The sequence below is a fragment of the Lithobates pipiens genome, unplaced genomic scaffold (genome assembly GCF_037356315.1).
Source record: "Lithobates pipiens isolate NorthernLeopardFrog02 unplaced genomic scaffold, aLitPip1_a1.2 Scaffold_23, whole genome shotgun sequence".
Classification (NCBI taxonomy): Eukaryota; Metazoa; Chordata; class Amphibia; order Anura; family Ranidae; genus Lithobates; species Lithobates pipiens.
In genome coordinates, this window is record NW_027507785.1 from 68,511,627 (window position 1) to 68,529,700 (window position 18,074).

An 18,074-nucleotide genomic window follows, 5' to 3' on the forward strand; every position below is an offset into this window, starting at 1 on the left:
GTGGCCCCCCAGTCAGATAGTGCCAACCCCCGTCAGATAGTGCCCCCCCGTCAGATAGTGCCCCCATCAGATAGTGCCTCCCCCGTCAGATAGTGCCGCCCCGTCAGATAGTGCCCCCCATCAGATAGTGCCCCCCTCATCAGATAGATGGGGGGACACTATTTGATGGAGGAGCACTATCTGATGGAAGACACTGTCTGACGGGAGACACTATCTGATGGAGGAGCACTATCTGACGGGGAGCACTATCTGACGGGGGCACTATCTAATGGGGGGACACTATCTGATGGAGGAGCACTATCTGACGGGGGAGCACTATCTGATGGGGGGCACTATCGCACTATCTGACGGGGGAGCACTATCTGACGGGGGACACTATCTGATTGGGGGGCACTATCTGATGGGAGGGCACTATCTCATGGGGGGACACTGTCTGATGGGGGGACACTATCTGATGGGAGGGCACTATCTGATGGGGGGACACTATCTGATGGGAGGGCACTATCCAATGGGGGAGCACTATCTGACGGGGGCACTATGTCCCCCCGTCAGATAGTGCTCCCCGTCAGATAGTGCTCCTCCATCAGATAGTGTCCCCCCGTCAGACAGTGTCTTCCATCAGATAGTGCTCCTCCATCAGACAGTTTCCCCCCCCCCGTCAGATAGTGCTCCCACGTCAGATAGTGTCCCCCCGTCAGATAGTGTCCCCTCGTCAGATAGTGTCCCCCCGTGAGATAGTGCTCCCCGTCAGATAGTGCTCCTCCATCAGATAGTGTCCCCCGTCAGACAGTGTCTTCCATCAGATAGTGTTCCTCCATCAGATAGTGTCCCCCCGTCAGATAGTGTCTTCCATCAGATACTGTTCCTCCATCAGATAGTGTCCCCCCGTCAGATAGAGTCTTCCATCAGATAGTGTTCCTCCATCAGATAGTGTCCCCCCGTCAGATAGTGCCCCCCTTTAGATAGTGCTCCCCCATCAGATAGTGCGATAGTATCCCCCATCAGATAGTGTCCCCCCGTCAGATAGTGTCTTCCATCAGATAGTGTTCCTCCATCAGATAGTGTCCCCCCGTCAGATAGTGTCTTCCATCAGATAGTGTTCCTCCATCAGATAGTGTCCCCCTGTCAGATAGTGTCTTCCATCAGATAGTGCTCCTCCATCAGATAGTGTCCCCCTATCAGATAGTGTCCCCCGTCAGATAGTGCTCCCCTGTCAGATAGTCTTCCTACATCAGATATTGTCCCCCCGTCAGATAGTGTCTTCCATCAGATAGTCTTCCTCCATCAGATAGTGTCCCCCGTCAGATAGTGTCTTCCATCAGATAGTGCTCCTCCATCAGATAGTGTCCCCCGTCAGATAGTGCCCCCCCGTCAGATAGTGCCCCCCGTCAGATAGTGCTCCCCCATCAGATAGTTTCCCCCATCAGATAGTGTCCCCCGTCAGATAGTGCTCCCCGTCAGATAGTGCGATAGTGCCTCCCATTAGATAGTATCCCCCCATCAGATAGTGTCCCCCATCAGATAGTGCCCTCCCATCAGATAGTGCCCCCCATCAGATAGTGTCCCCCGTCAGATAGTGCTCCCCCGTCATATAGTGCGATAGTGCCCCCCATCAGATAGTGCCCCCCGTCAGATAGTGTCCCCCCGTCAGATAGTGTCCCCCCATCAGATAGTGCTCCCCGTCAGATAGTGCTCCTCCATCAGATAGTGTCCCCCCGTCAGACAGTTTCTTCCATCAGATAGTGCTCCTCCATCAGACAGTGTCCCCCCGTCAGATAGTGCTCCCACGTCAGATAGTGTCCCCCCGTCAGATAGTGTCCCCTCGTCAGATAGTGTGCCCCCGTCAGATAGTGCTCCCCGTCAGATAATGCTCCTCCATCAGATAGTGTCCCCCCATCAGACAGTGCTCCCCCGTCAGATAGTGCCCCCCCGGCAGATAGTGCTCCCCCATCAGATAGTGCCCCCCCATCAGATAGTGCCCCCCATCAGATAGTGGCCCCATCAGATAGTGGCCCCCCACCAGATAGTGGCCCCCCAGTCAGATAGTGCCAACCCCCGTCAGATAGTGCCCCCCCGTCAGATAGTGCCCCCATCAGATAGTGCCTCCCCCGTCAGATAGTGCCGCCCCGTCAGATAGTGCCCCCCATCAGATAGTGCCCCCCTCATCAGATAGATGGGGGGACACTATTTGATGGAGGAGCACTATCTGATGGAAGACACTGTCTGACGGGAGACACTATCTGATGGAGGAGCACTATCTGACGGGGAGCACTATCTGACGGGGGCACTATCTAATGGGGGGACACTATCTGATGGAGGAGCACTATCTGACGGGGGAGCACTATCTGATGGGGGGCACTATCGCACTATCTGACGGGGGAGCACTATCTGACGGGGGACACTATCTGATTGGGGGGCACTATCTGATGGGAGGGCACTATCTCATGGGGGGACACTGTCTGATGGGGGGACACTATCTGATGGGAGGGCACTATCTGATGGGGGGACACTATCTGATGGGAGGGCACTATCCAATGGGGGAGCACTATCTGACGGGGGCACTATGTCCCCCCGTCAGATAGTGCTCCCCGTCAGATAGTGCTCCTCCATCAGATAGTGTCCCCCCGTCAGACAGTGTCTTCCATCAGATAGTGCTCCTCCATCAGACAGTTTCCCCCCCCCGTCAGATAGTGCTCCCACGTCAGATAGTGTCCCCCCGTCAGATAGTGTCCCCTCGTCAGATAGTGTCCCCCCGTGAGATAGTGCTCCCCGTCAGATAGTGCTCCTCCATCAGATAGTGTCCCCCGTCAGACAGTGTCTTCCATCAGATAGTGTTCCTCCATCAGATAGTGTCCCCCCGTCAGATAGTGTCTTCCATCAGATACTGTTCCTCCATCAGATAGTGTCCCCCCGTCAGATAGAGTCTTCCATCAGATAGTGTTCCTCCATCAGATAGTGTCCCCCCGTCAGATAGTGTCTTCCATCAGATAGTGCTCATCCATCAGATAGTGTCCCCCCGTCAGATAGTGCCCCCCTTTAGATAGTGCTCCCCCATCAGATAGTGCGATAGTGTCCCCCCATCAGATACTGTCCCCCCATCAGATAGTGTCCCCCGTCAGATAGTGTCTTCCATCAGATAGTGTTCCTCCATCAGATAGTGTCCCCCCGTCAGATAGTGTCTTCCATCAGATAGTGTTCCTCCATCAGATAGTGTCCCCCCATCAGATAGTGTCCCCCGTCAGATAGTGCTCCCCGTCAGATAGTGCTCCTCCATCAGATAGTGTCCCCCGTCAGACAGTGTCTTCCATCAGATAGTCTTCCTACATCAGATAGTGTCCCCCCGTCAGATAGTGTCTTCCATCAGATAGTGCTCCCCCGTCAGATAGTGTCCCCCCGTCAGATAGTATCACCCCGTCAGATAGTGCTCCCCCGTCAGATAGTGCTCCTCCATCAGATAGTGTCCCCCCGTCAGACAGTGTCTTCCATCAGATAGTGTTCCTCCATCAGATAGTGTCCCCCCATCAGATAGTGTCTTAAATCAGATAGTGTTCCTCCATCAGATAGTGTCCCCCGTCAGATAGTGTCTTCCATCAGATAGTGTTCCTCCATCAGATAGTGTCCCCCCGTCAGATAGTGTCTTCCATCAGATAGTGCTCCTCCATCAGATAGTGTCCCCCCGTCAGATAGTGCCCCCCTTTAGATAGTGCTCCCCCATCAGATAGTGCGATAGTATCCCCCATCAGATAGTGTCCCCCCGTCAGATAGTGTCTTCCATCAGATAGTGTTCCTCCATCAGATAGTGTCCCCCCGTCAGATAGTGTCTTCCATCAGATAGTGTTCCTCCATCAGATAGTGTCCCCCCGTCAGATAGTGTCTTCCATCAGATAGTGCTCCTCCATCAGATAGTGTCCCCCCGTCAGATAGTGCTCCCCCGTCAGATAGTGTCACCCCGTCAGATAGTGCTCCCCCGTCAGATAGTGCTCCTCCATCAGATAGTGTCCCCCCGTCAGACAGTGTCTTCCATCAGATAGTGTTCCTCCATCAGATAGTGTCCCCCCATCAGATAGTGTCTTAAATCAGATAGTGTTCCTCCATCAGATAGTGTCCCCCCGTCAGATAGTGTCTTCCATCAGATAGTGTTCCTCCATCAGATAGTGTCCCCCCGTCAGATAGTGTCTTCCATCAGATAGTGTTCCTCCATCAGATAGTGTCCCCCCGTCAGATAGTGTCTTCCATCAGATAGTGTTCCACCATCAGATAGTGTCCCCCCGTCAGATAGTGTCTTCCATCAGATAGTGCTCCTCCATCAGATAGTGTCCCCCCGTCAGATAGTGCCCCCCTTTAGATAGTGCTCCCCCATCAGATAGTGCGATAGTATCCCCCATCAGATAGTGTCCCCCCGTCAGATAGTGTCTTCCATCAGATAGTGTTCCTCCATCAGATAGTGTCCCCCCATCAGATAGTGTCCCCCGTCAGATAGTGTCTTCCATCAGATAGTGTTCCTCCATCAGATAGTGTCCCCCCGTCAGATAGTGTCTTCCATCAGATAGTGTTCCTCCATCAGATAGTGTCCCCCCATCAGATAGTGTCCCCCGTCAGATAGTGCTCCCCGTCAGATAGTGCTCCTCCATCAGATAGTGTCCCCCGTCAGACAGTGTCTTCCATCAGATAGTCTTCCTACATCAGATAGTGTCCCCCCGTCAGATAGTGTCTTCCATCAGATAGTGCTCCCCCGTCAGATAGTGTCCCCCCGTCAGATAGTGTCACCCCGTCAGATAGTGCTCCTCCATCAGATAGTGTCCCCCCGTCAGACAGTGTCTTAAATCAGATAGTGTTCCTCCATCAGATAGTGTCCCCCCGTCAGATAGTGTCTTCCATCAGATAGTGTTCCTCCATCAGATAGTGTCCCCCCATCAGATAGTGTCTTCCATCAGATAGTGCTCCTCCATCAGATAGTGTCCCCCCGTCAGATAGTGCCCCCCTTTAGATAGTGCTCCCCCATCAGATAGTGCGATAGTATCCCCCATCAGATAGTGTCCCCCCGTCAGATAGTGTCTTCCATCAGATAGTGTTCCTCCATCAGATAGTGTCCCCCCGTCAGAAAGTGTCTTCCATCAGATAGTGTTCCTCCATCAGATAGTGTCCCCCTGTCAGATAGTGTCTTCCATCAGATAGTGCTCCTCCATCAGATAGTGTCCCCCTATCAGATAGTGTCCCCCGTCAGATAGTGCTCCCCTGTCAGATAGTCTTCCTACATCAGATAGTGTCCCCCCGTCAGATAGTATCTTCCATCAGATAGTCTTCCTCCATCAGATAGTGTCCCCCGTCAGATAGTGTCTTCCATCAGATAGTGCTCCTCCATCAGATAGTGTCCCCCGTCAGATAGTGCCCCCCCGTCAGATAGTGCCCCCCGTCAGATAGTGCTCCCCCATCAGATAGTTTCCCCCATCAGATAGTGTCCCCCGTCAGATAGTGCTCCCCGTCAGATAGTGCGATAGTGCCTCCCATTAGATAGTATCCCCCCATCAGATAGTGTCCCCCATCAGATAGTGCCCTCCCATCAGATAGTGCCCCCCATCAGATAGTGTCCCCCGTCAGATAGTGCTCCCCCGTCATATAGTGCGATAGTGCCCCCCATCAGATAGTGCCCCCCGTCAGATAGTGTCCCCCCGTCAGATAGTGTCCCCCCATCAGATAGTGCTCCCCGTCAGATAGTGCTCCTCCATCAGATAGTGTCCCCCCGTCAGACAGTTTCTTCCATCAGATAGTGCTCCTCCATCAGATAGTGTCCCCCCGTCAGATAGTGTCTTCCATCAGATAGTGTTCCTCCATCAGATAGTGTCCCCCCATCAGATAGTGTCCCCCGTCAGATAGTGCTCCCCGTCAGATAGTGCTCCTCCATCAGATAGTGTCCCCCGTCAGACAGTGTCTTCCATCAGATAGTCTTCCTACATCAGATAGTGTCCCCCCGTCAGATAGTGTCTTCCATCAGATAGTGCTCCCCCGTCAGATAGTGTCCCCCCGTCAGATAGTGTCACCCCGTCAGATAGTGCTCCTCCATCAGATAGTGTCCCCCCGTCAGACAGTGTCTTAAATCAGATAGTGTTCCTCCATCAGATAGTGTCCCCCCGTCAGATAGTGTCTTCCATCAGATAGTGTTCCTCCATCAGATAGTGTTCCCCCGTCAGATAGTGTCTTCCATCAGATAGTGCTCCTCCATCAGATAGTGTCCCCCCGTCAGATAGTGCCCCCCTTTAGATAGTGCTCCCCCATCAGATAGTGCGATAGTATCCCCCATCAGATAGTGTCCCCCCGTCAGATAGTGTCTTCCATCAGATAGTGTTCCTCCATCAGATAGTGTCCCCCCGTCAGATAGTGTCTTCCATCAGATAGTGCTCCTCCATCAGATAGTGTCCCCCCGTCAGATAGTGCTCCCCCGTCAGATAGTGTCACCCCGTCAGATAGTGCTCCCCCGTCAGATAGTGCTCCTCCATCAGATAGTGTCCCCCCGTCAGACAGTGTCTTCCATCAGATAGTGTTCCTCCATCAGATAGTGTCCCCCCCATCAGATAGTGTCTTAAATCAGATAGTGTTCCTCCATCAGATAGTGTCCCCCCGTCAGATAGTGTCTTCCATCAGATAGTGTTCCTCCATCAGATAGTGTCCCCCCGTCAGATAGTGTCTTCCATCAGATAGTGTTCCTCCATCAGATAGTGTCCCCCCGTCAGATAGTGTCTTCCATCAGATAGTGTTCCTCCATCAGATAGTGTCCCCCCGTCAGATAGTGTCTTCCATCAGATAGTGCTCCTCCATCAGATAGTGTCCCCCCGTCAGATAGTGCCCCCCTTTAGATAGTGCTCCCCCATCAGATAGTGCGATAGTATCCCCCATCAGATAGTGTCCCCCCGTCAGATAGTGTCTTCCATCAGATAGTGTTCCTCCATCAGATAGTGTCCCCCCATCAGATAGTGTCCCCCGTCAGATAGTGTCTTCCATCAGATAGTGTTCCTCCATCAGATAGTGTCCCCCCATCAGATAGTGTCCCCCGTCAGATAGTGCTCCCCGTCAGATAGTGCTCCTCCATCAGATAGTGTCCCCCGTCAGACAGTGTCTTCCATCAGATAGTCTTCCTACATCAGATAGTGTCCCCCCGTCAGATAGTGTCTTCCATCAGATAGTGCTCCCCCGTCAGATAGTGTCCCCCCGTCAGATAGTGTCACCCCGTCAGATAGTGCTCCTCCATCAGATAGTGTCCCCCCGTCAGACAGTGTCTTAAATCAGATAGTGTTCCTCCATCAGATAGTGTCCCCCCGTCAGATAGTGTCTTCCATCAGATAGTGTTCCTCCATCAGATAGTGTCCCCCCGTCAGATAGTGTCTTCCATCAGATAGTGCTCCTCCATCAGATAGTGTCCCCCCGTCAGATAGTGCCCCCCTTTAGATAGTGCTCCCCCATCAGATAGTGCGATAGTATCCCCCATCAGATAGTGTCCCCCCGTCAGATAGTGTCTTCCATCAGATAGTGTTCCTCCATCAGATAGTGTCCCCCCGTCAGATAGTGTCTTCCATCAGATAGTGTTCCTCCATCAGATAGTGTCCCCCTGTCAGATAGTGTCTTCCATCAGATAGTGCTCCTCCATCAGATAGTGTCCCCCTATCAGATAGTGTCCCCCGTCAGATAGTGCTCCCCTGTCAGATAGTCTTCCTACATCAGATAGTGTCCCCCCGTCAGATAGTGTCTTCCATCAGATAGTCTTCCTCCATCAGATAGTGTCCCCCGTCAGATAGTGTCTTCCATCAGATAGTGCTCCTCCATCAGATAGTGTCCCCCGTCAGATAGTGCCCCCCCGTCAGATAGTGCCCCCCGTCAGATAGTGCTCCCCCATCAGATAGTTTCCCCCATCAGATAGTGTCCCCCGTCAGATAGTGCTCCCCGTCAGATAGTGCGATAGTGCCTCCCATTAGATAGTATCCCCCCATCAGATAGTGTCCCCCATCAGATAGTGCCCTCCCATCAGATAGTGCCCCCCATCAGATAGTGTCCCCCGTCAGATAGTGCTCCCCCGTCATATAGTGCGATAGTGCCCCCCATCAGATAGTGCCCCCCGTCAGATAGTGTCCCCCCGTCAGATAGTGTCCCCCCATCAGATAGTGCTCCCCGTCAGATAGTGCTCCTCCATCAGATAGTGTCCCCCCGTCAGACAGTTTCTTCCATCAGATAGTGCTCCTCCATCAGATAGTGTCCCCCCGTCAGATAGTGTCTTCCATCAGATAGTGTTCCTCCATCAGATAGTGTCCCCCCATCAGATAGTGTCCCCCGTCAGATAGTGCTCCCCGTCAGATAGTGCTCCTCCATCAGATAGTGTCCCCCGTCAGACAGTGTCTTCCATCAGATAGTCTTCCTACATCAGATAGTGTCCCCCCGTCAGATAGTGTCTTCCATCAGATAGTGCTCCCCCGTCAGATAGTGTCCCCCCGTCAGATAGTGTCACCCCGTCAGATAGTGCTCCTCCATCAGATAGTGTCCCCCCGTCAGACAGTGTCTTAAATCAGATAGTGTTCCTCCATCAGATAGTGTCCCCCCGTCAGATAGTGTCTTCCATCAGATAGTGTTCCTCCATCAGATAGTGTCCCCCCGTCAGATAGTGTCTTCCATCAGATAGTGCTCCTCCATCAGATAGTGTCCCCCCGTCAGATAGTGCCCCCCTTTAGATAGTGCTCCCCCATCAGATAGTGCGATAGTATCCCCCATCAGATAGTGTCCCCCCGTCAGATAGTGTCTTCCATCAGATAGTGTTCCTCCATCAGATAGTGTCCCCCCGTCAGATAGTGTCTTCCATCAGATAGTGCTCCTCCATCAGATAGTGTCCCCCGTCAGATAGTGCTCCCCCGTCAGATAGTGTCACCCCGTCAGATAGTGCTCCCCCGTCAGATAGTGCTCCTCCATCAGATAGTGTCCCCCCGTCAGACAGTGTCTTCCATCAGATAGTGTTCCTCCATCAGATAGTGTCCCCCCATCAGATAGTGTCTTAAATCAGATAGTGTTCCTCCATCAGATAGTGTCCCCCCGTCAGATAGTGTCTTCCATCAGATAGTGTTCCTCCATCAGATAGTGTCCCCCCGTCAGATCGTGTCTTCCATCAGATAGTGTTCCTCCATCAGATAGTGTCCCCCCGTCAGATAGTGTCTTCCATCAGATAGTGTTCCTCCATCAGATAGTGTCCCCCCGTCAGATAGTGTCTTCCATCAGATAGTGCTCCTCCATCAGATAGTGTCCCCCCGTCAGATAGTGCCCCCCTTTAGATAGTGCTCCCCCATCAGATAGTGCGATAGTATCCCCCATCAGATAGTGTCCCCCCGTCAGATAGTGTCTTCCATCAGATAGTGTTCCTCCATCAGATAGTGTCCCCCCATCAGATAGTGTCCCCCGTCAGATAGTGTCTTCCATCAGATAGTGTTCCTCCATCAGATAGTGTCCCCCCGTCAGATAGTGTCTTCCATCAGATAGTGTTCCTCCATCAGATAGTGTCCCCCCATCAGATAGTGTCCCCCGTCAGATAGTGCTCCCCGTCAGATAGTGCTCCTCCATCAGATAGTGTCCCCCGTCAGACAGTGTCTTCCATCAGATAGTCTTCCTACATCAGATAGTGTCCCCCCGTCAGATAGTGTCTTCCATCAGATAGTGCTCCCCCGTCAGATAGTGTCCCCCCGTCAGATAGTGTCACCCCGTCAGATAGTGCTCCTCCATCAGATAGTGTCCCCCCGTCAGACAGTGTCTTAAATCAGATAGTGTTCCTCCATCAGATAGTGTCCCCCCGTCAGATAGTGTCTTCCATCAGATAGTGTTCCTCCATCAGATAGTGTCCCCCCGTCAGATAGTGTCTTCCATCAGATAGTGCTCCTCCATCAGATAGTGTCCCCCCGTCAGATAGTGCCCCCCTTTAGATAGTGCTCCCCCATCAGATAGTGCGATAGTATCCCCCATCAGATAGTGTCCCCCCGTCAGATAGTGTCTTCCATCAGATAGTGTTCCTCCATCAGATAGTGTCCCCCCGTCAGATAGTGTCTTCCATCAGATAGTGTTCCTCCATCAGATAGTGTCCCCCTGTCAGATAGTGTCTTCCATCAGATAGTGCTCCTCCATCAGATAGTGTCCCCCTATCAGATAGTGTCCCCCGTCAGATAGTGCTCCCCTGTCAGATAGTCTTCCTACATCAGATAGTGTCCCCCCGTCAGATAGTATCTTCCATCAGATAGTCTTCCTCCATCAGATAGTGTCCCCCGTCAGATAGTGTCTTCCATCAGATAGTGCTCCTCCATCAGATAGTGTCCCCCGTCAGATAGTGCCCCCCGTCAGATAGTGCCCCCCGTCAGATAGTGCTCCCCCATCAGATAGTGTCCCCCTATCAGATAGTGTCCCCCGTCAGATAGTGCTCCCCTGTCAGATAGTCTTCCTACATCAGATAGTGTCCCCCCGTCAGATAGTATCTTCCATCAGATAGTCTTCCTCCATCAGATAGTGTCCCCCGTCAGATAGTGTCTTCCATCAGATAGTGCTCCTCCATCAGATAGTGTCCCCCGTCAGATAGTGCCCCCCGTCAGATAGTGCCCCCCGTCAGATAGTGCTCCCCCATCAGATAGTTTCCCCCATCAGATAGTGTCCCCCGTCAGATAGTGCTCCCCGTCAGATAGTGCGATAGTGCCTCCCATTAGATAGTATCCCCCATCAGATAGTGTCCCCCATCAGATAGTGCCCTCCCATCAGATAGTGCCCCCCATCAGATAGTGTCCCCCGTCAGATAGTGCTCCCCCGTCATATAGTGCGATAGTGCCCCCCATCAGATAGTGCCCCCCGTCAGATAGTGTCCCCCCGTCAGATAGTGTCCCCCCATCAGATAGTGCTCCCCGTCAGATAGTGCTCCTCCATCAGATAGTGTCCCCCGTCAGACAGTTTCTTCCATCAGATAGTGCTCCTCCATCAGACAGTGTCCCCCCGTCAGATAGTGCTCCCACGTCAGATAGTGTCCCCCCGTCAGATAGTGTCCCCTCGTCAGATAGTGTGCCCCCGTCAGATAGTGCTCCCCGTCAGATAATGCTCCTCCATCAGATAGTGTCCCCCCATCAGACAGTGCTCCCCCGTCAGATAGTGCCCCCCCGGCAGATAGTGCTCCCCCATCAGATAGTGCCCCCCCATCAGATAGTGCCCCCCATCAGATAGTGGCCCCATCAGATAGTGGCCCCCCATCAGATAGTGGCCCCCCAGTCAGATAGTGCCAACCCCCGTCAGATAGTGCCCCCCCGTCAGATAGTGCCCCCATCAGATAGTGCCTCCCCCGTCAGATAGTGCCGCCCCGTCAGATAGTGCCCCCCATCAGATAGTGCCCCCCTCATCAGATAGATGGGGGGACACTGTTTGATGGAGGAGCACTATCTGATGGAAGACACTGTCTGACGGGGGACACTATCTGATGGAGGAGCACTATCTGACGGGGAGCACTATCTGACGGGGGGCACTATCTGATGGGGGGACACTATCTGATGGAGGAGCACTATCTGACGGGGGAGCACTATCTGATGGGGGGCACTATCGCACTATCTGACGGGGGAGCACTATCTGACGGGGGACACTATCTGATTGGGGGGCACTATCTGATGGGAGGGCACTATCTCATGGGGGGACACTGTCTGATGGGGGGACACTATCTGATGGGAGGGCACTATCTGATGGGGGGACACTATCTGATGGGAGGGCACTATCCAATGGGGGAGCACTATCTGACGGGGGCACTATGTCCCCCCGTCAGATAGTGCTCCCCGTCAGATAGTGCTCCTCCATCAGATAGTGTCCCCCCGTCAGACAGTGTCTTCCATCAGATAGTGCTCCTCCATCAGACAGTTTCCCCCCCCCGTCAGATAGTGCTCCCACGTCAGATAGTGTCCCCCCGTCAGATAGTGTCCCCTCGTCAGATAGTGTCCCCCCGTGAGATAGTGCTCCCCGTCAGATAGTGCTCCTCCATCAGATAGTGTCCCCCGTCAGACAGTGTCTTCCATCAGATAGTGTTCCTCCATCAGATAGTGTCCCCCCGTCAGATAGTGTCTTCCATCAGATACTGTTCCTCCATCAGATAGTGTCCCCCCGTCAGATAGAGTCTTCCATCAGATAGTGTTCCTCCATCAGATAGTGTCCCCCCGTCAGATAGTGTCTTCCATCAGATAGTGCTCATCCATCAGATAGTGTCCCCCCGTCAGATAGTGCCCCCCTTTAGATAGTGCTCCCCCATCAGATAGTGCGATAGTGTCCCCCCATCAGATACTGTCCCCCCATCAGATAGTGTCCCCCGTCAGATAGTGTCTTCCATCAGATAGTGTTCCTCCATCAGATAGTGTCCCCCCGTCAGATAGTGTCTTCCATCAGATAGTGTTCCTCCATCAGATAGTGTCCCCCCATCAGATAGTGTCCCCCGTCAGATAGTGCTCCCCGTCAGATAGTGCTCCTCCATCAGATAGTGTCCCCCGTCAGACAGTGTCTTCCATCAGATAGTCTTCCTACATCAGATAGTGTCCCCCCGTCAGATAGTGTCTTCCATCAGATAGTGCTCCCCCGTCAGATAGTGTCCCCCCGTCAGATAGTATCACCCCGTCAGATAGTGCTCCCCCGTCAGATAGTGCTCCTCCATCAGATAGTGTCCCCCCGTCAGACAGTGTCTTCCATCAGATAGTGTTCCTCCATCAGATAGTGTCCCCCCATCAGATAGTGTCTTAAATCAGATAGTGTTCCTCCATCAGATAGTGTCCCCCGTCAGATAGTGTCTTCCATCAGATAGTGTTCCTCCATCAGATAGTGTCCCCCCGTCAGATAGTGTCTTCCATCAGATAGTGCTCCTCCATCAGATAGTGTCCCCCCGTCAGATAGTGCCCCCCTTTAGATAGTGCTCCCCCATCAGATAGTGCGATAGTATCCCCCATCAGATAGTGTCCCCCCGTCAGATAGTGTCTTCCATCAGATAGTGTTCCTCCATCAGATAGTGTCCCCCCGTCAGATAGTGTCTTCCATCAGATAGTGTTCCTCCATCAGATAGTGTCCCCCCGTCAGATAGTGTCTTCCATCAGATAGTGCTCCTCCATCAGATAGTGTCCCCCCGTCAGATAGTGCTCCCCCGTCAGATAGTGTCACCCCGTCAGATAGTGCTCCCCCGTCAGATAGTGCTCCTCCATCAGATAGTGTCCCCCCGTCAGACAGTGTCTTCCATCAGATAGTGTTCCTCCATCAGATAGTGTCCCCCCATCAGATAGTGTCTTAAATCAGATAGTGTTCCTCCATCAGATAGTGTCCCCCCGTCAGATAGTGTCTTCCATCAGATAGTGTTCCTCCATCAGATAGTGTCCCCCCGTCAGATAGTGTCTTCCATCAGATAGTGTTCCTCCATCAGATAGTGTCCCCCCGTCAGATAGTGTCTTCCATCAGATAGTGTTCCACCATCAGATAGTGTCCCCCCGTCAGATAGTGTCTTCCATCAGATAGTGCTCCTCCATCAGATAGTGTCCCCCCGTCAGATAGTGCCCCCCTTTAGATAGTGCTCCCCCATCAGATAGTGCGATAGTATCCCCCATCAGATAGTGTCCCCCCGTCAGATAGTGTCTTCCATCAGATAGTGTTCCTCCATCAGATAGTGTCCCCCCATCAGATAGTGTCCCCCGTCAGATAGTGTCTTCCATCAGATAGTGTTCCTCCATCAGATAGTGTCCCCCCGTCAGATAGTGTCTTCCATCAGATAGTGTTCCTCCATCAGATAGTGTCCCCCCATCAGATAGTGTCCCCCGTCAGATAGTGCTCCCCGTCAGATAGTGCTCCTCCATCAGATAGTGTCCCCCGTCAGACAGTGTCTTCCATCAGATAGTCTTCCTACATCAGATAGTGTCCCCCCGTCAGATAGTGTCTTCCATCAGATAGTGCTCCCCCGTCAGATAGTGTCCCCCCGTCAGATAGTGTCACCCCGTCAGATAGTGCTCCTCCATCAGATAGTGTCCCCCCGTCAGACAGTGTCTTAAATCAGATAGTGTTCCTCCATCAGATAGTGTCCCCCCGTCAGATAGTGTCTTCCATCAGATAGTGTTCCTCCATCAGATAGTGTCCCCCCATCAGATAGTGTCTTCCATCAGATAGTGCTCCTCCATCAGATAGTGTCCCCCCGTCAGATAGTGCCCCCCTTTAGATAGTGCTCCCCCATCAGATAGTGCGATAGTATCCCCCATCAGATAGTGTCCCCCCGTCAGATAGTGTCTTCCATCAGATAGTGTTCCTCCATCAGATAGTGTCCCCCCGTCAGATAGTGTCTTCCATCAGATAGTGTTCCTCCATCAGATAGTGTCCCCCTGTCAGATAGTGTCTTCCATCAGATAGTGCTCCTCCATCAGATAGTGTCCCCCTATCAGATAGTGTCCCCCGTCAGATAGTGCTCCCCTGTCAGATAGTCTTCCTACATCAGATAGTGTCCCCCCGTCAGATAGTATCTTCCATCAGATAGTCTTCCTCCATCAGATAGTGTCCCCCGTCAGATAGTGTCTTCCATCAGATAGTGCTCCTCCATCAGATAGTGTCCCCCGTCAGATAGTGCCCCCCCGTCAGATAGTGCCCCCCGTCAGATAGTGCTCCCCCATCAGATAGTTTCCCCCATCAGATAGTGTCCCCCGTCAGATAGTGCTCCCCGTCAGATAGTGCGATAGTGCCTCCCATTAGATAGTATCCCCCCATCAGATAGTGTCCCCCATCAGATAGTGCCCTCCCATCAGATAGTGCCCCCCATCAGATAGTGTCCCCCGTCAGATAGTGCTCCCCCGTCATATAGTGCGATAGTGCCCCCCATCAGATAGTGCCCCCCGTCAGATAGTGTCCCCCCGTCAGATAGTGTCCCCCCATCAGATAGTGCTCCCCGTCAGATAGTGCTCCTCCATCAGATAGTGTCCCCCCGTCAGACAGTTTCTTCCATCAGATAGTGCTCCTCCATCAGATAGTGTCCCCCCGTCAGATAGTGTCTTCCATCAGATAGTGTTCCTCCATCAGATAGTGTCCCCCCATCAGATAGTGTACCCCGTCAGATAGTGCTCCCCGTCAGATAGTGCTCCTCCATCAGATAGTGTCCCCCGTCAGACAGTGTCTTCCATCAGATAGTCTTCCTACATCAGATAGTGTCCCCCCGTCAGATAGTGTCTTCCATCAGATAGTGCTCCCCCGTCAGATAGTGTCCCCCCGTCAGATAGTGTCACCCCGTCAGATAGTGCTCCTCCATCAGATAGTGTCCCCCCGTCAGACAGTGTCTTAAATCAGATAGTGTTCCTCCATCAGATAGTGTCCCCCCGTCAGATAGTGTCTTCCATCAGATAGTGTTCCTCCATCAGATAGTGTCCCCCCGTCAGATAGTGTCTTCCATCAGATAGTGCTCCTCCATCAGATAGTGTCCCCCCGTCAGATAGTGCCCCCCTTTAGATAGTGCTCCCCCATCAGATAGTGCGATAGTATCCCCCATCAGATAGTGTCCCCCCGTCAGATAGTGTCTTCCATCAGATAGTGTTCCTCCATCAGATAGTGTCCCCCCGTCAGATAGTGTCTTCCATCAGATAGTGTTCCTCCATCAGATAGTGTCCCCCTGTCAGATAGTGTCTTCCATCAGATAGTGCTCCTCCATCAGATAGTGTCCCCCTATCAGATAGTGTCCCCCGTCAGATAGTGCTCCCCTGTCAGATAGTCTTCCTACATCAGATAGTGTCCCCCCGTCAGATAGTGTCTTCCATCAGATAGTCTTCCTCCATCAGATAGTGTCCCCCGTCAGATAGTGTCTTCCATCAGATAGTGCTCCTCCATCAGATAGTGTCCCCCGTCAGATAGTGCCCCCCCGTCAGATAGTGCCCCCCGTCAGATAGTGCTCCCCCATCAGATAGTTTCCCCCATCAGATAGTGTCCCCCGTCAGATAGTGCTCCCCGTCAGATAGTGCGATAGTGCCTCCCATTAGATAGTATCCCCCCATCAGATAGTGTCCCCCATCAGATAGTGCCCTCCCATCAGATAGTGCCCCCCATCAGATAGTGTCCCCCGTCAGATAGTGCTCCCCCGTCATATAGTGCGATAGTGCCCCCCATCAGATAGTGCCCCCCGTCAGATAGTGTCCCCCTGTCAGATAGTGTCCCCCCATCAGATAGTGCTCCCCATCAGATAGTGCTCCTCCATCAGATAGTGTCCCCCCGTCAGACAGTTTCTTCCATCAGATAGTGCTCCTCCATCAGATAGTGTCCCCCCGTCAGATACTGTCTTCCATCAGATAGTGTTCCTCCATCAGATAGTGTCCCCCCATCAGATAGTGTCCCCCGTCAGATAGTGCTCCCCGTCAGATAGTGCTCCTCCATCAGATAGTGTCCCCCGTCAGACAGTGTCTTCCATCAGATAGTCTTCCTACATCAGATAGTGTCCCCCCGTCAGATAGTGTCTTCCATCAGATAGTGCTCCCCCGTCAGATAGTGTCCCCCCGTCAGATAGTGTCACCCCGTCAGATAGTGCTCCTCCATCAGATAGTGTCCCCCCGTCAGACAGTGTCTTAAATCAGATAGTGTTCCTCCATCAGATAGTGTCCCCCCGTCAGATAGTGTCTTCCATCAGATAGTGTTCCTCCATCAGATAGTGTCCCCCCATCAGATAGTGTCTTCCATCAGATAGTGCTCCTCCATCAGATAGTGTCCCCCCGTCAGATAGTGCCCCCCTTTAGATAGTGCTCCCCCATCAGATAGTGCGATAGTATCCCCCATCAGATAGTGTCCCCCCGTCAGATAGTGTCTTCCATCAGATAGTGTTCCTCCATCAGATAGTGTCCCCCTGTCAGATAGTGTCTTCCATCAGATAGTGCTCCTCCATCAGATAGTGTCCCCCTATCAGATAGTGTCCCCCGTCAGATAGTGCTCCCCTGTCAGATAGTCTTCCTACATCAGATAGTGTCCCCCCGTCAGATAGTATCTTCCATCAGATAGTCTTCCTCCATCAGATAGTGTCCCCCGTCAGATAGTGTCTTCCATCAGATAGTGCTCCTCCATCAGATACTGTCCCCCGTCAGATAGTGCCCCCCGTCAGATAGTGCCCCCCGTCAGATAGTGCTCCCCCATCAGATAGTTTCCCCCATCAGATAGTGTCCCCCGTCAGATAGTGCTCCCCGTCAGATAGTGCGATAGTGCCTCCCATTAGATAGTATCCCCCATCAGATAGTGTCCCCCATCAGATAGTGCCCTCCCATCAGATAGTGCCCCCCATCAGATAGTGTCCCCCGTCAGATAGTGCTCCCCCGTCATATAGTGCGATAGTGCCCCCCATCAGATAGTGCCCCCCGTCAGATAGTGTCCCCCCGTCAGATAGTGTCCCCCCATCAGATAGTGCTCCCCGTCAGATAGTGCTCCTCCATCAGATAGTGTCCCCCGTCAGACAGTTTCTTCCATCAGATAGTGCTCCTCCATCAGACAGTGTCCCCCCGTCAGATAGTGCTCCCACGTCAGATAGTGTCCCCCCGTCAGATAGTGTCCCCTCGTCAGATAGTGTGCCCCCGTCAGATAGTGCTCCCCGTCAGATAATGCTCCTCCATCAGATAGTGTCCCCCCATCAGACAGTGCTCCCCCGTCAGATAGTGCCCCCCCGGCAGATAGTGCTCCCCCATCAGATAGTGCCCCCCCATCAGATAGTGCCCCCCATCAGATAGTGGCCCCATCAGATAGTGGCCCCCCATCAGATAGTGGCCCCCCAGTCAGATAGTGCCAACCCCCGTCAGATAGTGCCCCCCCGTCAGATAGTGCCCCCATCAGATAGTGCCTCCCCCGTCAGATAGTGCCGCCCCGTCAGATAGTGCCCCCCATCAGATAGTGCCCCCCTCATCAGATAGATGGGGGGACACTGTTTGATGGAGGAGCACTATCTGATGGAAGACACTGTCTGACGGGGGACACTATCTGATGGAGGAGCACTATCTGACGGGGAGCACTATCTGACGGGGGGCACTATCTGATGGGGGGACACTATCTGATGGAGGAGCACTATCTGACGGGGG